This window comes from Martes martes, assembly GCF_963455335.1.
Source record: "Martes martes genome assembly, chromosome: 17".
Lineage (NCBI taxonomy): Eukaryota > Metazoa > Chordata > Mammalia > Carnivora > Mustelidae > Martes > Martes martes.
The window spans coordinates 53,960,129-53,986,671 of NC_137905.1; the positions used below are offsets into that span (position 1 = coordinate 53,960,129).

Below are 26,543 nucleotides of genomic sequence, written 5' to 3' on the forward strand. Positions count from 1 at the left end.
CATATAAGTGTAATATATGTGGCAAAGGCTGTAGGCAAAATTCAAATCTTGCATGGCATCAGAAAATTCATACTGGAGAGAAACCTTACAAATGTAATGAGTGTGGCCAAGTCTTTTCTGAGGATTCAAGCCTTACTCAACATAGGAGAATTCATACTGGAGAGAAACCTTACAAATGTAATGAATGTGGGAAGACTTTTAGAGGAAGCTCAAATCTCACCAATCATCAGAGAATTCATTCTGGGCAGAGACCTTACAAATGTAATCAGTGTGACAAATCCTTTAACCGGATCTCACACCTCACTAGACACCAGAGAATCCATACTGGAGAGAAACCATATAAATGTAATGCATGTGACAAGGTCTGTAGTCAAATTCAAATTTTATAATTCATCAGAGAATTCATACTGGAGAGAAACCTTACAAATGTAATGAGTGTGGCAAAGCCTTCATGGAGTGTTCAAGCCTTACTCAACATAAGAGAATTCATAGTGGAGAAAAGCCTTACAAATGTAAGGAAGGTGGCAAAGCCTTTAACCAGTCCTCTAACCTTGTCATACATCAGATAATTCATACTGGAGAGAAGCCTTATAAGTGTAATGAGTGTGGCAAAGCCTTTAATGTGTGTTCAAGCCTTACCCGACATCAAAGAATCCATACTGGGGAGAAGCCTTACAAATATAATGAATGTGACAAGGCCTTTACCCAATTTGCAAATCTTACTAGACATCAGAAAATGCATACTGAAAAGAAACATTGTAAACCTAATATATGTGGAAATGCTTTTATCCAAAGATCAAGCACTGGGGATTCCCAGAGAATTTGTGGTGAAGAGAAACCTCACAAATGTCAATGTGTGTAGCAAAACCTTTAATGTGTTTTCAAGACTTACTCAACATCAAAGAATCCATACTGAACAGAAACCATATAGAAGTCATGTATTTGGCAAAGCCTATAACCAGGGCTCACAGTTAAGTAGACACCAGAATATGCATCTTTGAAAGAAACCACAAAAATGTAATGGGTATGGCCAGGCTTTTATCCAAAGATCAAGTATATGTAGTATCTCCTACTAGAGAAAAACCTTATAAATGTAATGAATGTGTTAAACTTTTATGAGATATTCAAATGTTTACTTTAGGGGTCATGAGAGAATTCACATCAGAGAGAAAACATACAAATGTATTGAAAGTGGCAAGACCTTTAGACAATGATCTAATCTCAAGATTTACCAAAGAATTTATATTGTAGAGAAGCCTTAAAACTATAATGAATGTGGTAAGTTGTTTAACCATTTCTCACAATTGGCTACATATAATTCATAGTAGAGAAAATGGTCTCAAGTTCTTCTGAAAGATTATTCAATTTAATTCTAAATAAATTTAATAATTGATAATTGATTAAAAATCAATAATACCTATAATGGCTGTTAAAGCTAAAAGGATGCCTGTGGAAAGGTCCTGTACCTTCATTTTATTAAATAGTTTATTTCAGGTTTCTTGAAAAGGCGAAATTACTATCAGTGATTTCCATCCTGAAGTTTGAAATCTGTTGATATTATACTTTAATTATAACCCTTTGATGTCACCACAAAGATCTCTTGGAAGGGTTTAATAAGATAAAAGGCAAACTTCATTAGGTGATGCTCATTCATGTCCAGAATTTACTGGAAGAACAAGAACACTGAAATTATCCAATATAATATAAATTTGAGTGACAGCATGAGTGGCATATAATAGATGTAAAACTACTATCTAAGTCATGATTAATATGTTAAGGACCCTCTTGTCCAGATTTGTTGGTATGGGGCTCTTATGGTGGAGCTGAGGAGAGGGTACTGAATGTAGCCTAAACTTTCCACCAGTGCCAAAGAAAAAGTACACAGCCTTTCTCATCAGCCTATATAGGTTTGAGGTAGAATGGGAGGAGGGATGGGAGACTTAAAAGCTGTTAATAATCAAATTTTTAAAAATGAAGTTAGATGGGGCGCCTGGGTGGCTCAGTGGGTTAAAACCTCTGCCTTCAGCTCGGGTCATGGTCCCAGGGTCCTGGGATCGAGCCCTGCATCAGGCTCTCTGCTCAGCAGGGAGTCGTCTTCTCCTCCTCCCTTCTCTCTGCCTGCCTCTCTGCCTACTTGTGATCTTTGTCTGTCAAATAAATAAAATCTTTTTTAAAAATGAAGTTAGAATAATTCAACACTGAACATTTACTTTTGAAGTGTCTCACTCCTTGGTTGGGAAAGACCATTTTTCCTGATGCTAATACCTTTGCTGCTGCACAGGTAGGCTTCTTTATACAATATGTTATTGGAAGTGTGAAATACTGTTTAGATAAATTGTGATATTTTTGTGGTAGTTTCATGAAAATTGATGAGTAGAAGTTTTATCAGACAATAAATAATGATTTAAGGATTTTACTAGGAGAAATTTTTCAAAGGCTAGAAAAATCTAAATTTGAGAATACATTAACAAGCCTTATGGTTTACGGTTCTTTTTCAACTGTGTTAGAAATTCACTTTAGGGATGCCTGGGTGGCTCAGTCTGTTGAGCCGCTGCCTTCGGCTCAGGTTATGATCCCAGGCTCCTGGGATCGAGTCCTGCATCGGGCTCCTTGCTTGGTAGGGAACCCGCTTCTCTCTCCGCCTCTGCCTGCTTGTGTGCTCTTGCTCTGTCTCTGACAAATAAATAAAATCTTAAAAAAAAAAATTCACTTTAATTTTCTTATAAAATTTTTCCTTACCACTTTCCCTCCACACCTTTTAAATTAATTTATATTTTATCCCTTTAGTAAAAAAATTGCCTTTAGTAAAAAAAAATTGGAGGCTGTATGACAAAAGGGTTGTTTTGAAACTTGTACAACATAAAAATGAGAGGTACAAAGTAAGTGCTTTATGAGTGTACAGAAAGAGGGTCCTTTATATCTTTAGTTCAGTGTAATAACTGCAGTGATGTAAGATGAACTGACAGACATCTTGAAATGTGAAGGCAAGAGACCTAAGTGCTTCCCTGAAAGTCACACTGGAATTTTGGTTAAAAATGTGCTCATTTCACCTGAAAAATATGTAAAATCTATTCTTTTCCTGCCGTTATAATTGCTGTCCTCATCACTTGTACTGCAGTGGAGATTGGGCCCTGTATCTCCAAGGTCTTGAGGCCAGAGACAATCTGTCAGGATGTTTTCCTGAATTCAATGTAAATATATTAGATATTTGTTCATTTTATTTATATATAATTCACATGCCATAAAGTTGATACCTTAACAGTGTACAATTAAGTGGCTTTTTGTGAATTCACAATTTTGTAAAACTTGTCACTACTAACTCCAGAGCAATTTCGTCACAAAACATAGGAGCACTTAAATACATAAAACAGTTAATTATAAAAATAAAGGAACTTTTGATAACACAATTATAGTACAGGACTTTAACACCCCATTTACATCGATGGTTCTTACTCTTTCCCTTACTGATGTGATGTATCACATTGATTTGCAAATATTGAACCACCCTTGCAACCCAGGAGTAAATCCTGCTTGATTATGGTGTATGATTCTTTGAATTTGGTTGAATTTGGTTTGTTAGTATTTATTTAGTTTTTGTGCATCTATGTTCATCAGGGATATTGACCTGTAGTTCTCTTTTTTTAGTGGTGTCTTTATCTGGTTTTGGTATCATGATAATACTGGCCTCATAAATTGAATTTGGAAGTTTTCCTTTTTTTTTTTTTGGAAAAGTTTGAGAACAGTAGGTATTAACTCTTCTTTAAATGTTTGGTAGAATTCATCTGTGAAGCCATCTGGCCTGGACTTTAATTTGTTGGGAGTTTTTTGATTACTGATTAAGTTTCTTTGCTGGTTATCAGTCTGTTCACTTTTTATTTATTCCTTTCTCCAGTTGTGGAAGTTTATGTTCTAGGAATTTATCGATTTCTTCTAAGTTGTTCAATTTGTTGGCATATAGTATTTCATAACATTCACTTATAATTGTATTTTGGTGGTGTTGGTTGTTATTTCTCCCTCTCATTTGTCATTTTATTTGAGTCCTTTCTCTTCTTGGTAAGTCTGGCTAGAGGTTTATCAATTTTTTTTGAGGTTTATCAATTTTATTGATTTTTTTCAAAGAACCAGCTCCTGGTCTCATTGATCTGTTCTATTGTCTTGTTTTGTTTTAGTTTCTGTATCATTTATTTATGCCCTAATCTTTACTGTTTCCTTTCTTCTGCTGGTTTTAGGTTTTGTTTTTCTTTTTCTAGCTCCTTTAGGTGTAATATTAGGTTGTTTATTTCAGATTTTTCTTGCTTCTTGAGGTACTCCTGTATTTCTGTATTTCTATAAACTCTCCACTCAGAACCACTCTTGCTGTATCCCATAGATTTTGGGCCATTGTGTTTTCATCTTCATTTATTTAAAAATTTTTTTTCTTTTATTTTCTGGTTGATCCATTCATTGTTTAGTTAACATGTTGTTTAACTTCTGTGTATTTGTCATCTTCCCACATTTTTTCTTATGGTTGACTCTGTTTCATAGCATTGTGGTCAGAAAATACGCATGGTATGAATTTGATCTTAAATTTGTTGAGGTTGTTTTATGGGCCAATATATGACCTATTCTGGAGAATGTTCTGTGTGCACTTGAAAAGAATGTGTATTTGCCATTTTAGGATGGAATGTTCTGAATACATCTGTTAAGTCCATCTGTTCCAGTGTGTCATTCAAAGCCACTGTTTCCATGTTGGCTTTCTGTTTAGGTTATCTGTCCATTGATGTAAGTGGGGTGTTGAAGTCCCAACTATAATTGTATTATCAATTAGTTCCTTTATTTTTGTAATTAACTGTTTTATGTATTTAAATGCTCCTACGGAAAAAAAATGCTCCGGTGTTGGGTGCATAAATATTTATAATTGCTATATCTTTTTGCTGGCTTGTCCTCTTATTATTATTTAAGATTTTATTTATTTATTTGACAGGCAGAGATCACAGGTAGGCAGAGAGGCAGGCGGGGGAGGGGTGGAGGGGAGGGGGAAGCAAAGCAGGCTCCCTGCTGAGCAGAGAGCCCAATGTGGGGGCTCGATCCCAGGACCCTGGGATCATGACCTGAGCCGAAGGCAGAGGCTTTAACCCACTGAGCCACCCAGGCGCCCCTGAAATCTAATGATATTGAAATCTTTAATCTTTAATAATTTGCATCTGTTTTATAATGTTATAACAGGGAGACACATATCAAAGTCTTCCTGTGATTGAGGAAATACTCTTTTTTCCCCTCTGTGAATGTGTTCATTTTGCTGACTTGTAAATTTTATAAGCAACAAAATTACCCATAAACAAAATGGGTGCACGACTTTCACCTATAATTGGCTTCTCCACACTGTTTGATGGAAGTTTCACAACTTCCAGAGTTTGATGGAACTTTGTGAACATGGGAGTCCATGCTGAAACCAACATGTATGGTTGACAATATTACGTAGTACAGCATAATCTATATAATCTACCTTCCGCAAGATCCCCAAATATATAACCAAAACTATTTGTTTAATGTGTAGGAAACAAATTCATGGAATGATTTGATAATATGATTGGATTCTTTTTTCAGCTATATCTGGGTGACTTACATTTAAAACCAAACATGTACATTATAAACATAATCAAGTAAAGAAATCTGTCAAAATGGTTCCTAGTGTCAAAACCAACATTTGCAAAGGTAGGAAAGTTTTGAGCCATCCTTTATTGATAACAAAATATCACAGTTATTGGGGGGAAACTGCAAAAGTAATGAACTTGGAAAGTCTTTAGGATGAATTTTCACTAGTCAGACATTCATAGTGGGGAGATCTTAAAATTATACTGAATGGGCACTATATTTAAGCCAGTGTAAAACATTCTAAACATCACTAAATAACTACCTCAGAGAAATCTTAAAATGTAATATACATTGCAACATTTTCACCCAAAATTCAGTCTTTGTGGGATCATCACAGTGTTAATTTTGGAGTGAAAATCTAAGAGTTTGTGAGTAATAATATTCAAATTTTAGTAAATGCTAAGAAATTCAAATGTAATGAACATCAAGACTCTAAGCATTACTTTAAAGCTTATGAAATGCCATATAATGTATATGGCAGTGAAACCTTACAATTTTAATATATTAAAAGTCTTTATACAAAATGAAACCGAAAAGGAGCAAAGTGCTAAAATATAAAATAATTTTTTAATGAAAACACATTAGTTACTTTGGATAAAAGTAAAATGAATTTGGCAGAAACCATCCAGATGGTCAAGAGATACATGAAAAGATGTTCATCATCACTATCAGGGAAATGCAAATCAAAAGTACAATGAGATACCACCTCACACCTGTAAGAATGTCTACAACCAACAACACAAGAAACGACGAGTGTTGGCAAAGACTTGGAGAAAGAGGACTTATTTCACTTAGCGTTATACTTACTTCACTTAGCTCCATCCATGTTGTTGCAAATGGCAAGATTTCACTCTATGTTATGGCTGAATAGTATTCCATTGTGTGTGTGTATATATAATATCGTCTCATCCATTCATCAGCTGATGGACATTTCTTTGTTTCCATAATTTGGTTATTGTAAATAACGCTACAATAAACATGGGTGCATATATCCGTTTGAATTGGTGTTTACCCATTCTTTGGGTAAAGACCCACTAGTTCAATGACTGGGTAGTAAGGTAGTTCTACTTTTAGCATTTGGAGTAAATCCATACTGTCTTCTACAGTGTCTGAACCAGTTTGCATTCCCACAGACGGCACAGGAGGGTTCCTTTTTCTCCACATCCTTGCCAGACGTTGTTTCTCGTTCTCAAGTTTCTGAGGAAAGCCACTTTCACCCTTAAAATGTAACAACTTTCAACACACATGTCCCACACAACTCCAACCTTTACCTCACTGCTCAAACATGAACTTAAATTGGCAGGAAGTAGTCCCGTCCCACTGGACACAAAATAAGTAGAAGAGGTTAAAAATTCCCAAAAAATGCACTAGGACGCCAGACCTCGCCCAGCCGGCTGAGCGGTGCTGGTCTCTCTCCGGAAATCCTGGTTACGGCAAACCTCAGGACTCGCCAAGTGCCGGAAGTTCTCCGCCCAGTTTCCGCCTGGCCCCGCCCTCCCGACATCTTGGCTCCACCGGCCATTTCGGTTTCTTTCCCATTGCCGGAAGCGCTCCTCTACAGCTCCGCCCCATCCTGCCCACCGCCCTCGCCCGGGGTTTGGGGCCAAGGTCTGGCGGGGCAAGAGTTCCCCCTGTTGCCGGAAGCTCTATATCCAGGACTCGCCCAGCCCCGTCCACACTCGGTGCGCCTCAGAGTCTGGCCACTGTTCGCACACCGCCCACTACCGGAAGCACTACCCTCAGGCCCTGCCCAATCCCGCGGCTCCACCGGGGCGCACGCGCAGTTTTTCACCGACCCGGAAGCGGCTGGCAGGGAGCTAACGTCAAAAGGGCTCCTGAGGGTTTTTAAGTTGCTCCTTTCTGCGTCAGAACCTCAGTCCCCAGGCATACGCCCCTGAGGTCTGGGGGCTCCACGCACATTCGAGCCCCTTCACCCGCGCCTCCCACCGCGGTAAGCAGCGTGTCGCGGAGACACACAGAATCCTGCGGGCGGCGCTGCCGGCCCGGGGATCCCGGGGCCTTTGGGTTTCCGTCGGTCGGAGTCGGTCCCCGCCTGTGGTCTCCGGCCCTCGGACCTTCGGACGCCGCCTGCCGCGCTGTCTCCGTGCTCCACGCCGTCCGGGCACCGCTCGCGCCCGCGCCGTGGGAGTCCAGGGAGGTGGGCGTGTGCGCCTCGCGCCGCAGCCTGGCCCGGCTCGGCCCACGGACGCGCCGAGTCTCTCCCTGGTCCTGGTTCCGCGCCGACCCCACCGCCCTCCTGAGACGCCCCCCCCGCAGCCCCGCGTGCAGGGAGGAGACCGAGGCCCAGGAGGGGCACCCTCTTGGGTGCGGGCTTTCAGGAGCGGCATTTAGGACGGAAGATCGCGGGAGGTGACGGAGCAGGTCCCCTCCCGCGCGCGAGGGCGGGGGGCCTTGTGGAGGCGGTGACTGCGGCAGACGAGGGGTGGGGGTGGGGGGAGCCGGAGGGAGAGAGAATGGCGGAGGAAAGAGCCGGGAGAGGGTCGGTGGGAGACGGCGAGGTGAGGAGGATGCGGGAGGGACTTGCGGGAGGCCCTAAGAGCGGAAGAGCAAGTCGCCCGCGGAGAAAAGAAAGGAGCGAAACGTGGAGGAAAGGGCGGCGCTCCGGAAGAAGGGGAGCCGAGTAGTAGGGCCCTCGGTTAGCAGAAGTGGGGTGACAAGGGCGACGCACTTCACGCAGACAGTGGGAAGGAGAAGAAGGTTTCGGGTGGACGATGCTGGGACAGAGGCGGTAGGGATGAGCGCCCAGAGAGAGACCGCGGTGCGAGAGCTTAGCCAGAGGGGGTAACGGGAAAGAGGGAACGGAACTGGGGAGCAGAGAGGACGCGGGTGGGGGGACAGAGAGAGGCCGAAATCTATGCAGATGGGGACAGTCCGAAAAGTTGGGCCAAAAGAGTAAGGGAAGGTGAAGTAGGTTTCAAGAGTTCCCTGGAAGGTGTAGGTATAGTGAGAGAGAGAAAAGGGGAGAAAACAGGGAGGAGACAGGGGAATCCCAGGAAAGGAGAAACAGTGGAGAGAATCAGGAAAGATAAACACACGAACAGATTAATAGACAGAAATCCTTGGGAGGGGGAAGGAAGGGGAACCGAGATCTGGATGAGTGGTACTTAATGGGCCCTCTGTCTCCATGATGTATGTAACTTTAAATTTGCCTGTTTGAATCGAATGGTTGAGAAAGAGAATATCAGGACTGTTTATAAGGCTCGTGCATTTAATAATTATTAGCATCATAAGATAGTTTGCGTTTGCAACCCTTGATCAGCCAGAGAGAGGGGAGAGACCTGTGTCAAGTCAGTTATGGATCAACCTCTTATCTTGGGATCGCATGGGGAGATGGACTGGAACTAGAAATTCCTGAATCGATCCTTTCATGATGCGCTTTTTTTTTTTTTTTTTAAGATTTTATTTATCTATTTGACAGAGAGAGAGAGATCACAAGTAGGCAGAGAGGAAGGCGGGGGCGGGGGGAGCAGCCCCCCCCCCCAGCACAGAGCCCGATGTGGGGCTCGATCCCAGGACGCTGAGATCATGACCTGAGCCACCCAGGTGCCCCCATGATGCTTTTTAAAGCAATATTAAAGATGTTTCTTTTTCTTTGAAATGGATTTTTCTTTCTACATCTCTTACATTTAATTCATTTTGTAAGCCAGATTGAAGTAAATGTTAGCGTATTGGACATCTACTATTCTGTAAATAATCATTAACTTCTGCAATAATAGTGACATCAGCTCTTGTGATTTTTTCCTAAATATTAGGTAGTTGTATTAGGTAGTTGTATTATGTTAAAAGCTTTGACCCAAAGGTTGCCTGGGTGGCTTAATCAGTTAAGCTTTCAACACTTGATATCAACACAGGTCATGATCTCAGGGTTGTCAGGTCCAGCCCCAGCTAGGGCTCTGTGCTGGGGATGGAGTCAGCTTGGGAGTCTCTCTCCCCCTCTCAATCAATCAGTCAATGAAAGCTTTGACTCCAGAAGATACTAGATTTTTAAAAAATTACAACCTGTTGTTTTTTTGTTTTTCTTAATACATTGTATGTAGTTCAGCTGAGAACCCCTGCATTCATTCTGCTCATTTTCATATATTGGAACATTGCTTGGTAGTTAGTAAGTAACTTTGGACTATTTCAGTGCATGTCTGGTAAGGGCGCCCATGATCTTAACAGTCAGAAACTAGTTTAGTAAGTTAGTCTAATATTCCCTGGTGTCTCTTCTTCCTTGATGTGATTTGTTTAATTAGTGAGGTGTCAGCTCCAAAGTAGATGCTCTGTTCAGGTCCCTCAGGTCCTTTGTATGAACATCTTGAAGGTGGGGCTGGATTGACTCTGAACTTTGTTCCAGTAGAACTGATCTGTTCTTGGTGAGGTAATATTCTCAGGACTTACTTCCGCAGCTGATTCTCTTTCGAAGTATTCAGTACCAAATCTCTGTGTTTATCATTTTATATGTTTAAAATATTTCCCCATTGATGGAGTGCCTCGTGGCTGTGTTGGGTGGGCATCGGGGTTCGGCTCAGGTCATGACCCTGGGGTCCTGGGATCCAGCCGCAAATCTTGGGCTCCCTGCTCAGCAGGCAGTCTGTTTCCCTCTCTCTCTCCCTTCCCCTCCTTGCTTGTTCTCTCTCTCCCAAATAAATAAATTCAATCTTTAAAAAATAATAAAATAAAATATTTCCCCATTGATTAAAACCACAAAAGAAGTTTCTTTTGCTCAGGCATGTTTTGGATGATCTTGGAATTTTTCTTTTTTTAACGTAACAATTTTTTTTTTCTTACAGAGTGCCCTTTATTTATATTTATTTACTTACTTAACTTACTTATTTAAGTGAGCTCCACACCCAACGTGGGGCTTGATCTTCCAAGGCAAGATCAAGTCCCATGCTGTACCTACTGAGACAGCCAGACACTCTGATCCTTGAATTTTTGAAATGGAGTTGGCATGATCGGGATAAAGACAAAGTGCCCCATGCTTCATTAGGCCGCCCTTTCAAAATGCAGTTACATGTAGTTCTCACTGAACTCAGAGGTTCTCAAGGTAACTTGTGAAGAGGCTTCCTTCCTAGGCCTCAGTGAACACAGCTGCAGCGTGGAGATGAAGGACAGGAGCAGGCAATCGGAATGACCATGATCTCTAAAGTGATTGCAATTTTGCACGTGTGTCTGTGTGGCATTTTTCTGCAGGAGGGTTTTACCAGTTGTAATTAGAAGATTAAGTTGGTCCTAGCCCAACAACAGTGAAAATTACTGTGAGGAAAGAGGCAAGGCCTAGGCTCAGCTAGAGAATAAATTTACAGAGAGTAAATCTGAAGTCCTATCATGTCAGTCCCTGGCATTAAATTCTCCACTGGCTTCCCATCACCTTCATGAAAATAATCCAGACTCCTGGATATGACAGTGGAAAGCAAGACAACACAAGAAAAATAGCTAAATGGTAAAAAGTAGGCAAAAGACCACAATAGACATTTCTTTGGAGAAGATACACAGATGGATGGCCACTAAGCTCTTGCAGACATGCTCAGTGATCCTAATCGTTAGGGAACTGCACATCAGAACCACAGAGTGATACTACTGCATACCCACTTGTGTGACTATACTCAAAAAAAAAAAAGTGTACGGCTCAGAAATGAACAAGCCCTGGAAAGAAGGTGGTGAAACTGAAAGTATTGTGCCCTGCCCCAAGGACTGTAAACAGCGCATTCCCTATCGAAAAAAAAGTTAGTGATTTCTTTATAAAAGTAAATATAAAATTATCAGATAATCCACAGATCCACTGGTGGGTACATACCCAGAGAAATTGTAAACAGGAAAGTGATCAGGTATTTTTACATTTCCTAAGTCTTGTTAATTCACTTTATCTGTCTTTATCTGTCTGATCAGCGGCATGTTGAACAGTGAACACTCCTTTAAACTTGTTTTTTCATGGCTTTCAGGACATCTTGCTGTTGACAAATCTTATCTCTCATCTGTGTGTTTCAATTTTCTTCTCTCAACCCTTTTCACTTTTCAGCTGATTCACTTCCTCTCCGATTCTTCCTCAGCTCCCTGCTCTCTGGTTGGACGAGCACCCCACAAGACAGTCATGGACCTCTTCTCTACACCCAGTGACTTTCCATGTCACCATATCTCGTGGCTTTCAATACCCAGGGGTGGGACGCCTGGGTGGCTCAATTGGTTAAGCAGGCTGCCTTTGGCTCAGGTCATGATCCTAGGGTCCAGGGGATCAAGTCCTTCTTTGGGGTCCTAGTCCAGCAGGGAGCCTGCTTCTCCCTCTGTGTGCTCTGCCTGGCACTCCCCCTGCTTGTGCACTCTCTCTCTTGGACAAATGAATAAATAAAATCTTAAGAAAAACAAACAAAAAAACCAGCAGTCTCCCAGATTCACACTCCATCTCAGACTTCTGCCCTAAATGTAGATTTTCTTCACTGCCTCTCTCCTTGACATCTCTGCTGAGACCTCTCCACCATACAGTGTCCAAACATGACCTCCTGAACTCCCCCAATTGTGTTCTCTGCAGTCCTTCACCTCCCAGTTCAGAGCAGTGCCATCTTCCTGGAGCTTAGAGGACCATATTGTTTTCAAAATACACAGCATATTATGCTATTCGTGTGTGTTTTCTCTTAAAGAAAAAAAAAAAAAAAGCAAAAACCAAAGACCATATGGGCGAGAGACTACATGGTTTCCAAAATTCTCTTGAGATGAAGGAGAACAGTGTCTGAAGACCGCGACAGACATTCCTGATCTGCTTCTGTGACCTGATCCCCTGCTTAATCCCCTCCTTCCTCACTGGGATTGAGGCCCACAGATTTCTTTGCTGTTCTTGGGGCCAGGGTCCGCACTGCCTCAGGGCTTCCCAAGGGTGGTCCCTCTGTCTAGAATTCTCTGACTCTTCAAATGCTGGGGGTGGACTTCCTTCCCCAGGTGTTTGTTGCCCTGTCACCTTCTCGTGGGGCCATCTCTGACACTGCCGTGTCCCATTCCAGCCTCCCCCCACCCGCACTCTGGCCTGTCATGCCTCTCTGCGTGGATCTCGACTACTTCCTCTTCCACCGTCTGGTTACGGGGGATGGTCCCAGAAGAGAGCAGAGCCACAGGTGGGTGGGCTGCTGGGCGGGTCTCTGAGTGGTGTTCCCCCCTGACTGCCCATGGGATTGCTGACGCACTTTGCGGATTCCTCATGATCCTAGTCCCCAGAGATTTCTCTCCTTGTGTAATGGGGCTCAGCCTCAGGGGTGTTGAAGGTGCCGCAGGTGATTCTGATCTATATCCAGCATTGAGCCCCAGGCCGGCTCCTCCATTGATGAGGACTGAAAGCAGCCCCTAATCTGGAGAGAGGTGAGGGGGCTGTTCTCTGCATAGGGTGTTATCAGGGCGTGTCTGTGACCTTGAAGGGAGGCTTAGTGCAGCCGGGATCCCCTCTGCTGCAGCTCCTGTGTGCGCTTCACCAGGAGGGGAGTGAGTTCTGCAGGAAGAGGTCAGAACACTCACGTGCTGGTCTGCATGTAGCAGTTTACTGTGCCTGAATCCGCGCTGTGGCCGTGGGCAGCAGAGGGCTGTGTCCCACATGGGATCTTCCCGTGTGTGTGGGTGTGGCACAGGCAGATGAGTGTTGACTCAGTTCTAAACAGCATGTATTTGACGCTCAGGATTGACGTCTCATGACCCATCTTGCCTGGGAGAGAAGCCCAGAGGAAGGAGAAGAAGAAAGCCCAGGAGTCAGGAATGACTCTTTCTCAGGTAAAGTCCTGTCTCGGTTCCTTGTTCTGTGCTCTGTGTCCTCACCTCCATGTGGCCAAGCTCATCACATTCGGAAGGGTCCCTCGTGCCATGTTTGCTCATGCTCAGCCCAGGGCCTTCCCGCAGCCCCTCTGTGTGCATGCGGATTCCGCCTCAGACACTTCCGTGTATGTATTTAATGGAGATCGAAGCTAAATGTTATTTCAGAAAAAATTTCTTGCAGGGTTGTTTTTGTAAGCAGGCCAAATAGAATAGCACTGACGATTTTATTTATATTTAATACAATTTATTTGCGTTTGTTGAACCTGAGATACTGAAATGCACATGAGTAAAAACTGAGAGATAACGAAGATTTATTCTAAAAACAGATGTCATTTAGAGACTCCAACTTTGATTTCAGTTACTTTCAGTGTGTGTGTTCACATGTGCACACATGTTTATGGGCAGGAGTCTGTAGTGTGTAAAAAAGATGTCATTTCATAAATACCTTTTATTTTAACTTTGAAAGTATGTTTGAAATCTTTTTCATGGCCTTAAATTTTTTCTACACCACTACACGAATAAGCTAAGAGCAGTAAGAACATTAACTGTATGTTTATGCGTATGTGTGTGCATGCTTCTATATTAACCTTTTATCCAGGCTTATGTTTCAGCCTTGAACTTGTTTCAGGTTTTCTCCATTAGCAAACCCTCTGTCAACAGACTTTTACTCTTGTATCCATTACTTTACTGTCTGGTTGTTAATGGGTCTATCCTAAAGTCTGACCACTTGGTTCAGGTGCAGGCTGTGCTGAGTATTACCTGTCTGACCAGAGGCACATTCCTTAGAGTGTGACAGAGTTGGGTCCTGTGTAAGAGGGAAACAAATGCTAACTTAATGGGGTGCTGTCTTTTTGAACATGTTAACACTTGTAAAGCATGAGGGTGATACCAACCATATGGGGAGTGTTCAAAACATTTAGTCGGTTCGGTTATCATCAGCTTTCCATTTTTCCAGTTTTCACCTTTCATTGACACTCCTGTGCCTTTGGTCTTCCCAGAAGACGTTGTTCATGGTCTAGCTGATGGAGAAATTAGCCATCATACAGCGGTGTATACAACACTCTATTTAGAACTTACATATAGTTGACCATTTGTTGATTTTTTTCATTTGTGTATTTTATCTGGCATAATATTATAAAATTCAGTAGTTTAGCTGATGGAAATTCCCTGGTGGAAAAGTGTAACAAATCAATACTGGGAATATAGGACTTGCTCAAAATGATCTTTAATGTATTTATCTGATTATTCAATTCTCACTGACTGCTCTGCCTCTTTCCTTCTCTCATTTTTGTGATATAAGTACTCTTCTGATGGCCTCTTGGTGAAATGTACTTTCACTTCAGGAACGCTTGACCTTCAGGGATGTGGCCATCGAATTCTCTCAGGAGGAGTGGGAGAGCCTGGACCCTGCCCAGAGGGCCTTGTACAGGGACGTGATGGTGGAGAACTACCGGAACCTGGTCTCCCTGGGTGAGGATTACTTTTCCTACAGAGGTTGGGAACTGCCCTAGTATATCTTTGTGTTTCTCTTGGGGGTTTCTTGGGCGCCCTTTCCCTGCTTGGCTGAGATTGAAGCCCTGCTGATTCAGAATTGAAAAGCTTCACGGTGTGGTGTCTAGATTTTAAACCCAAATGATTGTGCAGGTTCGTGGTGGTGCTAGAACTGGAGGAAGAACAAGACCTTACGTCAAAAATTTTTTAAACTCACGGGACGCCTGGGTGGCTCAGTGGGTTAAGCCTCTGCCTTTGGCTCAGGTCATGATCTCGGGGTCCTGGGATCGAGCCCCGAATCGGGCTCTCTGCTCAGCGGGGAGCCTGCTTCCTCCTCTCTCTCTCTCTCTGCCTGCCTCCCTGCCTACTTGTGATCTCTGTCTGTCAAATAAATAAATAAACTATTTTTAAAAAAAAAGAAAAGAAATACAGTTCCTCAGTGTCTGGAATTTTGTCTCATTTTCTGCTGTGATAACCCAGCCTTTAGGTGCTGGACAACTTGTGAACTCTCCCATGAGGAGTTTTACTGGGTGAACGAACATTCTGGATGGAGATCAGTTATTTATATGTCACAGCGTCATCCTACTCAGTAGAAACATGGGCCCCGAAGCACCTGAGTAGAGTGGCCAGCACGTTCCACAGTGCTGCCGTCGAGTGTAGCGTGGGAGCCTGGCTCGTGGCTCCAGTTGTCCTTCTGGATCTTGGTGGGTCACAGAAGTGTCTCTCGGGGACATGGTGGCAGTGTTGTTGGAGTACACGAAGGATCATTCCCCCTTGATTTGGCAGGAACAAAATTTTTCATTTTGTTATTTTTAAAGATTTTATTTACTCATTTGAAAAAGAGAGAATGAGAGAGAGAGCCTGAGAGTGGGGAGGGTCAGAGGGAGAAGCCGATTTCCCTGCTCAGCAGGGAGCCCAATGGGAACTCAGTCCTGGCATTCCGGGATCATGACCCCAGCTGGAGGCAGTCGCCTGACCACCTTAGCCACCCAGGCGCCCCTGGCTCTGTGTTTTTGATGACACTCATTCAGTGTTCTTTGTCTTATTAGGGAATTGTTTGATCAGGGAATGAATGTTTTTTCGTGTGTTTTACAAGATTTCCTTCCTGAGTGCTGAGTGATATGGAGGAGGAGGCTTTGTCCAAAAATCTATATAACCTCTGGAATCTGGTGAAAATGTGATCATAGTTATCCTCTCTATATCTGTTTTGCTTGAGTTAGTACCTGCTGATTGACAAATAACCTTTCTCATTTGAATGAATTTGGGTTTTTAAAATTGGTCATATGGATATCTTGAGACTATGCTTTTGTTATGAAGTGTCTGTGTTTACCTCAGAAATACAGAGAAATTCATTCGTAATTTGTTTTGTAAGATATTTTGGGTTTTCTGTAGTATATCTTGAGTTTTCTAAGTATAACTTGCTAGGTTTTATATGAATTTTATACAGATGTTTTAAAGTTCAATTCAGATTTATTGTTAAATCATTTCTGTGTCGAGATTACCATGTAACTCTTGGTATGCTACACTAATAGCTAAAATCTAAGTTTATGTTTTCAGGTGTTCTGTAGTTCTCTGGCTGTTATTGTTTCTTACGGTGATCACCTCAGCACACGCATCTTCTGGCACTGGCAAATAGACTCTCTGCCGTTAAATGCTACTGATAATGCTACCTTAGAAGTTATTCCTTGCTCTAGGTCAAATGACCCTTAAGGTTATATATAACATATAGTCTCCTGATAATCTTTGTGAAGTCGGGATTTATTAATTTTGGGCAACTGGACGTTAATTTTTATTTATTCATAATAGCTCTATGTTTACAAGTACATGTGGCAGTAACACCATCACCTCCTATCTGTTTCGTGTGTGAAACTATGTTGAGAGATTCAGTGATAGAATTTCAGGTAATTAGAGGAAGCCAGTCTAAGAGAAACTGGTATTTCTATATAATAGAAACAGACTTAGCTTCAAATTTTTAACATATTAAAATCAGAAAATAATCTGTTTTTTAAATCTATTGTAAAATTAATTGCTCACAGTTTTCGTTATTTAAAAACGAAGTTTTAATCAAACTGGAATTCACATGACATAAAATTAACCATTTTGAAGTGAGCAGTAGCAGTTGTCCAACTACCACCTCTGCTTAATTGCACAACATTCCCATCACTCCACATTACTGTCCATTACCCATTGATCAGTTTCTCCACATTTTCCTCGTCCCCAGTCCCTGAAACTACCAGTCTGCATTCCGCCTCTGTTTATTCTTTAAATTTCTTCTTTTTCAGTATTGTCTGGACTCTTCAGAGCCCTTTGCAGTTCCATATGTATTGGATGATGTTTTCCATTTCTCCAAGGATGGTTTCTAGAATTTTCATAGTTTGTATATAGAATATCTAGACCACGTTGGTGAATGTTACCATCTTTAAAAATAGGAAATCTTGGGGCGCCTGGGTGGCTCAGTGGGTTGAAGCCTCTGCCTTTGGCTCAGGTCATGATCCCAGGGTCCTGGGATCGAGCCCCGCATCGGGCTCTCTGCTCAGCGGGGAGCCTGCTTCCCTTCCTCTCTCTCTGCCTGCCTCTCTGAATAATTGTGATCTCTATCTGTCAAATAAATAAATAAAACCTTTAAAAAAAATAAAAAAAAATAGGAAATCTTCCAACCCATGAAATATGAAATGTCTTTTCTATTTATTTCAGTGTTTATTTTCTCTCAGCAGCATTTTATGAGCTTCATTCTACAGGTCTTGGACCTCCTGGGTTAAGATTTTTTCTAGGTATTTTATTACTTGGATGTTTCATTATGTAAGGAATATTTTTAACATTCCCTTCCCAGATTGTTCATTATAGTGTATAAAACACAACTGCTTTCATGTGTTGATGCTGTGTCCTGCAACCTTCCTGACATCATTAGGGTACATTGTTAGAGTAGGTTGTGTGTGTGTGTGTGTGTGTGTGTCTGTGTGTGTGTGTGTCTGTGTGTGTGTGTGTGTATTTAAGATTTTATTTATTCATTTGGCAGAGAGAGAGAGTACACAAACAGGGGGACAGGAAGGGAGAGGGAGAAGCAGGCTCTCCTCTGAGCAGGGAGCCCAGTGTAAGGCTGGATCCCAGGACCATGGGACCATGATCTGAGCTTAAGGCAGAGGCTTAACTGACTGAGTCACTGAGGTTCCCTGTGTCTGTGTATTTTATGGAATTTTTTATACATAGGATTATGTCATCAGCATGTAGAGATTATTGTCCTTTTTCTTCCCCAGTATGTATTTTTAAAATTTCTTTTCTTTTTTATCTTATTGGTCCTGGTAAAACTTGAAGTACAGTGTTGGATAGCTTTGATAAAAGTCAGTATCTGTCACTTACTTCTTATCTTAGGGGGAAAGTGTTACTCTGTAACCATTGACTATGTTATTAGCTATGGGTTTTTTATGATAAACCTTTAAGAAGTTGAGGAATTTCACTTCTAAGTATGCTGGTGGTTTTTTTTTTTTTTTTTTTTTTTTTTTTATGCTGGTGTTTTTAACATGAGAGTTCTGGATGTTTTCAAATACTTTGTAGACAATGAGATGGTTATGTAGGTTTTTCTTTTTTTTTTTCTTATTATTCTTAATCTGGGTTATTATGTTGATGTTTACATGTTGAATTGTCAACCCTTGAATTCTTGGAATAAGTCCCACTTATTTATGTTGTGTAATTTTAATATGCTGTGCAATATTTTATTGAAGATATTTGCATCTATATTAGTAAGTGATATTGGTCTATCATTTTCTTTTCATGTGATGTCTTTGATTGCGTATCAGAATAATGCTGGCCTCAGAGAATGAATAAAGAAATGTCTGCTCTTGGGGGGACTGGGAGTGCGGAAAAAAGCCTTCCCTCTTACTTCTTGGTGTGGTGGTTTGGTTGTAAGGAACTTCCTCACCTTTTGTTTATCTTGGAAGTTGTAATTGGTTGAGTGTCGTCGTTCCCCCCCCCCCCAGTCTGTCAACATTTTAAATATCTTATCCCATTGTCTGGACTTCATGGACTTCATGGTTTGGCTGAAAAATCAGCTCTGAAAGTTATTGTGTGTCCTTTATACGTGATGCTTCTCCCATCCTGCTTTCAGAAGTCTTTTTTACCTTTGCCTTTCCACGTATTGATCATGATTTGTTGCACGTGCATCTCTGTTGCAGTTTTTCTTAATTGCATGTTCACTGAGTTCTTGGATTTGTAGAGTCTTGTCTCTTAACATTTAAGAAATTGTCTGTCAGGGCACCTGGATGGCTCAGTGGGTTAAAGCCTCTGCCTTCGGCTCAGGTTATGATCTCAGGGTTCTGTGATCGAGCCCTGCATCGGGCTCTCTGCTCAGCGGGGAGCCTGCTCCCCACCTCTCTCTGCCTGCCTCTCTGCCTACTTGTGATCTGTTTGTCAAATAAATAAATAAAATCTTAAAAAAAAGAAAAATAGACACTGTCTACCATATTTCTTCCAGTATTCCTTCTGCCGCCTCCTCTCTTTTTGGGGCTCCCGTGGTTCATATGTTGGCCCACATGATGTTGTCCTCCAGGACCGTTAGACTCTGTTCATTTACACTCGGTCTTTTCCTTTGTGCTCCTCGGACACGGTCATTTCACCTGACCTCCCTACCAGTTCGCTGAGTCTTATTCCACCTTACTAGGCCTGATATTGAACCTTTCTGTGAAATTTGTCAAGTCAGCTATTTTACATTTCAGCTTTGGAAGGTGGTTAGGTTCTTTTTCCGCTTTCTATCTCTTTCTCGATATTCTCTGTTTATTTATACGGTATTTTCCTAATTGCTTTTCAATTCTTTGTCTGTCATTCCTTTTAGCTTAAATAGTTGATTTAAAACATGTGTTCAGTAAGTCCAAAACTTGGGCTTCCTTCAGGTCAGGTTTTGTCACTTATTTAATATTTCTTTTCCTGTATGGGTCCGGCGTTATTGTTGTTTTGGCTCCAGTGTAACTTCTTGTTAAAAAAACGGGACATTTTGAATATGCTGAGACTTTGGAAATCATAATATTATCCCATCCAAGGGTTTTGGTTTTTTTTCTTTTTAATGCCTCTTGTGATTGTTGTTACAAATTTTGCGTGGTGTATTTTCTTTGTTATGTGTAGCCATTGATGCCTTTGATTCACTTCTGGTCAGCTAGAGATTCAGCAGACTTCCTGAGACTGCTGGAACCAAACACAAAACATACCAGCTTTCCACCTTTGTGTGCGTGTACGTGTGTTGGGGAGTGCATGAAACACACAGGGTAGACGTTTAAGACAACGGTGCCCTGTCCTTCACTTCTGCTTGCTCAGAATCTGCTGGTCAGCAGGAGGTATAGTCTTGGGGGCTTCTCAGGTCTTTCTTCACGCGTCTGGTCCTGGGCATGCCTGCAACCTTCTTGGGTCCCTGGAATATGTGGGGGATTTTCAAAGCCTTATTTCCTAGTGTACCTTGCTCCCCAGTGTTTTTCTCAGGATTTTCAGTTTGCCCATTGTTGCCCAGTTGTTATCCCTGCCCTAGGTGGCAGTGGCTACTAGACTTAACCTTTAAATGTTTGTGACAAATGGCCTCTGGTTATTACCTCCACCTAGGTAGGGATCTGAGGTAGGCCAAAGAAAGGCAAGCATTTTGAACCAGCAGAAAGATTAAAGAAACCAACAATTGGTCACAATTCTTTGAAGATCCTATCTCTTCCCTGTGTTTGGGAAGCCTGTATCCCTTACAGACTCCAATCTTCAAGGCTACTTATTAGCTGGGGTGCAGGGCACAGAGTCAGGGCAAATTAAAACAGCTACTTTTTCTTGATTAAGGGTATACTGTGTTGCTGGAATCCTGTGTTTAATTTCCAGGGTTTTTATAAAGTTCATTCTGACAGTTTTTGGTAGTTCGTCTTCACCTTTATAAAAGGACGTATGTTTGAACTTCCCTTCTTTGCTATTTCCATGTCACAGAACCCCATTGTTACTCTCTATATTACATGTTTATCAGAACTTCTATTTCAAAATGGGTGATTTCAACATATTTTCCATTTATGATATTGTTTATTTCTGAAATACAACCTCTTTCTTTTTTTCTTATGGGTGAATTTTTAAAAATTCTAATGTCTATATCTATTTCTTACAAATATACATATTCTTTAATTGCTGAATTTGGGGTTACTAAAATGTTTGTTTTTTCATTGTTAATAGATAATTGTAACATATATTATGGAATATAAGTACAGAACACAGATTATTACCATTGCAGTATGCCTATTCTGCATGAATGCAGTTTTACAGCAAGTATTCAGAAGAATATTTTGTTATTCTTTTTTTTTTTTTTAAAGATTTACTTATTTATTTATTTGTCAGAGAGAGAGAGAGAGAGGAGCAAGAGTGAGCACAAGCAGACAGAGTGGCAGGCAGAGGGAGAAGCAGGCTCCCTGCCGAGCAAGGAGCCCGATGCGGGACTCGATCCCAGGACGCTGGGATCATGACCCGAGCTGAAGGCAGCTGCCCAACCAACTGAGCCATCCAGGCGTCCCAATATTTTGTTATTCTTAAAGCTTTGTTTTAATGTTGTGTACAATAAGTATTTGATAATTGAATTTGGTGTGTATTTTTCTGTTAAATAAGAGCTACCTTTCTGCCTCCCCTAGGGTGCTATGATCTTTGGGGTACCTGTAGAGAATTCCTACGTTTTCAGGGCTGTCATAATTTTTGATCACAGAACATTTGGTGCTGTGATCTTTGGGGTACCTGTAGAGAATTCCTATGTTTTCAGGTCTGTCATAATTTTTGATCACAGAACATTTATAAGTAGGCTTCCCTGAAAATAATTTGAACTGCCTGTAATCAGCCTTTCTTTATTGAGAAATTTTATGTCTTTTGAATTTCTATTCACTTGCATACCATGGTTGACAAATGTAATAGCTCTGTAATTATGAGTTTTGTTTTTGGTGTAATTTTTTTTGGCATAATATTTTTTATTAAAAAATATCTATCTTCAAACTCTGGTTAATGGAAAGCCTATGATTCTTTATATCTTACAGCAATCTCTACTAGATGTATGAGCAAAGAATTACCACCAAAAGAAGACATTAATAATGGAGAATTATTCCAAACATTAATGTTGGAAAGACACCTAAATCATAAGTTTAATGATTTTGATTTGAGGAGGGTCCAAGATGTAAACAAATTTGAGACTCGGTGGCTTTATGAAGGAAAAGGTTATGAAGACACTGCAACCCATTACAAAAATCTCACCTATAGAAAACATCAACAACATCATAAATTCTGTGATCATTTTCCTGTAAAGCACAATGTTTCCATAGGAAGAAGTACCTCAGAATATTACAAACAGGATACGACGAATAAGGCGCTAAAAAACAAGGCAGCCTCTTCAGGAAGCAAGTACAGAGACTGTTTGGACAATAGGCTTGGATTAAGCTTTCATTCACAGCGGGATGAGCTACAGAGATTTCAAACCCGAGAGGAAATTCATGAAAGTAATCAAGCTGAGAAGTCTACCAGAAAGACTTCAGTTTCACTTCAAAAAATTCCTTCTAGTGTCAAAACCAACATTTTTAATAAATATGGGAAGGTTCTTACGCATCCTTCATTGCGGACACACCACCAGAGAGTACTCAATAGAGAAAATCCTTACAAATGTCATGAGTGTGGGAAGGCTTTTAGCCATTGTTCAACCTTAGCTACTCATCAAAGAATTCATTCTGAGCAGAAACCTTACAAAAGTAACGAGCGTGGCAAAGCCTTTAAGAGGTTCTCAAACCATACAAGGCATCAGAGAATCCATACCAGAGAGAAAACATATAAATGTAATATCTGTGGTAAAGATTTTGCCACACGGTCACATCTCTGGGGTCATGAGCGCATTCATACAGGAGAGAGGCCTTACAAATGCAATGAGTGTGGCAAAGCCTTTTCTGATGGTTCATATCTTGCTCAACATAAGAATTTCCATTCTGGACAGAAACCTTACAAATGTAATCAGTGTGGCAAGGATTTTGCCACGCGTTCACACCTTTGTATTCATAAGAGAATTCATACTAGAGAGAAACCATTTCGATGTAATGTATGTGGTAAGAATTTTATGATACCTTCACAGCTTTGGGGTCATGAGCGGATTCATACTGGAGAGAAACCTTATAAGTGTAGTGAGTGTGGCAAAGCCTTTTCTAGTGGTTCAAATCTTGCTCAACATAAGAGAATCCATTCTGGAGAGAAACCTTACAAATGTAATCACTGTGGTAAGGATTTTACCACACGGTCGTACCTTTGGAGTCATGAGAGAATTCATACTGGAGAGAAACCTTACAAATGTAATGAGTGTGGCAAAGCCTTTATCAGGAGTTCAAATCTTACTCAACATAAGAGAGTGCATGATGGGGAGAAACCCTATAAATGTAATGTATGTGACAAGGCCTTTAGTCAGAATGCAAGCCTCACTGTTCACCAAAGAATTCATACTGGGGAGAAACCTTATAAATGTCACGAATGTGGCAAAGCCTTTAAGCACTACTCAAGCATCAATAAACACCATAATACACATAGAGAGAAGATACAAATATAAAGTGGTAAGACCTTTATTAAATATTTATACCTTTGGAGTCATGAAGAGAATTCATACCAGAGAGGAACCTTACAAATGTCACAAATACGGCAGATCCTTGAAGCGCTGTTCGAGCTTGAGTAGATACCAGAATACACATAGAGTGAAGATTCAGATGTAAAGCCTGGGGTAAGGCTTTTGTTAAATATTCTCACCTTTGGAGTCATAAGGGAATTCATACTGCAAAGAAACCTCACCAAAGAATGTAGCACAGCTTTCATAAGAGAATTCATACTAGAGAGAAACCATTTCGATGTATTGTATGTGGTAAGAATTTTATGATACCTTCACAGCTTTGGGGTCATGAGTGGATTCATACTGGAGAGAAACCTTCTAAGTGTAGTGAGTGTGGCAAAGCCTTTTCTATTTCAAGGCCTGTCCTCAGGATTCACCAAAGATTTCACAAGAAAACCCTACTAATACAATGAGTGCTGGTACATTGCTTAAGCAATGTTAACCTGCAATGTACAATCAGAGACTTCTAGTAGTATCAACTAAGTCTAATTTTTGAAGATTAATTAAATCAAGTGTTACACTCTGCAGGAAAATTAAAAGTCAAAATGTTTTAAAATTCATGAGATGAAGGGTGTCAAAGGAGCAGGGATATCTGTGGAATAATCTGTTTCAGGTTGTTCAGTCTATATGATCTTTTAATTTTCTGTTTCTTGATGAAATTATTTGATTATGGACTTTGGACTTGTGATTGAAAATCTGTTAACGATATGTCTTCATTACAGACCTTTCATGAATTGCCACAAGTGTCTGTGATGGTTCCTTTAGTTTTGGTCCTAATGTAAATGGTATTTTGTCTTTAATTTTTACTTTGCTTATTTATTTCTGGTACCTAGGAAGGCAGTTAACTTGTGATCGTTAACCTTGTATCCTGCTGCCTTGCTATCATACTGAATTTTATCTACCATACTTTGGGGCATCATAAAATTGTTCAGTGCTGTAGTGACAGGTGCCACTCTGTCTTGTTCCTGGAATAAAAAGAAAGGACTCTCTGTTACGGTACTAATATCAAGCAAATCTTGCAGTTATTAAGTCCAACTTGGTTATGGGGCAGGTACCTATTGTACTTTGTGGCAATCAGCGTATCTGCAGTTTATTAAGATCTCAGAAGCTGGGGTGCCTGGGTGGGGCAGTCAGTTAAGCATCTGACCCTTGGTTTCAGCTCAGGTCATGGTCTCAGGGTTATGAGATCAAGCCCTGCATCTGGCTCTGCACTCAGTGTGGAGTCAGCTTAAGGCTTTCTTCTCCCTCTGCTTCTCCCCACTGCAGTCTCTTTTTTCCTCTAAATAAGTCTTTAAAAAAAAAAAAACTCAGATGATTTATGCATAATTGGTATTGCCATATAGAATAAATCTTTACACATAAATGGAACCTGGTCACAGACAGAATTATAAATAGCATACCAGCTAAATGTAGATCTAGATTATGGGAGAGCATCATCAGCCACCTTTTCCTGTATATTGTGTTGATCACGATACGATTTTTTACCACCCCCAGTAGGTTTAAGTCCCCAGTCTGCTGCTAAACAGGATGCAAAGTTACTGAAATCACTCAAAACGGTGCTTCATAGTCCTCCTTAGAATGGAAGTAGTAGTGTCTACCCCTAGATTTGTAAGGAATAGAGTTAACTGTGCTTGCAGCACTGATTCTTAATATTGTAGGTGTTTGTCCTTTCCGGAGGGTTTGCCTGGGGTGGGGTGGGGGGCAGAAGGTAACATGGTACCTGCTATTTCTTAGACAAACCTGACTAATTTTTCCTGTATCCCTTTTCCTCACATGGCTGATGTAATTCCACAACTGCTGTACAGCCTGGGGTTGTCATGGGAGAGAGAATTAATTCATACGGAACGTAACATGATGGAAAGCTTTGCAAGGCAGGTTAATACAAATTTCACAGGCAGCAAAATTCCCCATAAACAAAATGGATCCATGACTTTCAGATATAATTGCCTTCTCCCCAACTGTTGAGAGTTTAATGAAAGTTCTACAAGTCACTTACTTGCTTGTGATCATGGGAGTCCATGTGTGAAACCCCTTTCATGCAACATGGCTAGTAGGCAATATTACATGATACAGCGTAATCGACATAGTTACCTCCTGAAGGTCCTCATCTATCCCCAGCACTGTATTTTTTTTTAATGTGCAGGAAATAAATGCATGGAATGATTTGGTAATAGGATTGGATTCTCTTTCATTAATATCTAGGTTATGTGCAGAGATTTAAAACAGGATACACACTGTAAATGTAATCAAGCAAAGAAGTCTATCCAAATGGCATCTTAGTGTCACAACCTGAAAGAATCCTGCCTAGTGTCAAAACCAACATTTGCATAAAGGTAGGAAAGTTTTGGTCCCTTCTTTGTTGATAACAAAATATAGTTCTATGTATTACAAAGAAACTGCAAAAGTAATGAACTTGGAAAGTCTTTAGACAGGATGAATCTTCAATAATCAGAGATTCATACTGGGGAGATCTTAAAGTTATAATAGTGGAGCACTGTATTTAACCAAATCAAACATTATTAAACATCCATAAATAAATATCTCAGAGAAATCTTAAAATATATGTGGAAACATTTTTACCCAAAATTCAATCCTTGTGAGATCATCACAATATTAATTTTGGAATGAAAACTTAAGAATTTTACAAGTAATGATACTCAAGCCTTAGTAAATGTTAAGTAATTCAAATATTATAAACATTAGAAGCTATAAGCAGTGCTTAAAACTTATGAAACACCACATGTATACAGAATGTGAAACCTTACAAATTTAATAATATTAAGCTTTTTTATCCAAAATGCCTTTATCTCATAAATTCTTACTGTAGAATTTATCTTTAGCATATATAGATTTTAGAGAAACATATGTGGATATTAACTCAATTTTCCAAAGGTCTGATTTATACCTTCAATAATCTTTAAGGCAATATCCATCAGTCTATAATCAAGTATACTTGAGCAGGATTGTAATCTACACCTGACAGAACATTTAGAAATAGAAAAACAAAAATGCT

At 40.7% G+C, this 26,543-nt stretch overlaps 1 long non-coding RNA gene across 1 annotated transcript; it reads left to right on the forward strand.

The window, feature by feature from the left end:
* The first annotated feature begins 7,427 nt into the window (after nt 1-7,427).
* LOC308358198 lies at nt 7,428-24,540 on the forward strand. The gene is made up of 4 exons (XR_013968294.1): nt 7,428-7,585; nt 13,293-13,383; nt 14,769-14,895; nt 21,936-24,540. It is a non-coding gene; the product is annotated as an uncharacterized lncRNA (long non-coding RNA).
* The last annotated feature ends 2,003 nt before the right edge of the window (nt 24,541-26,543 follow it).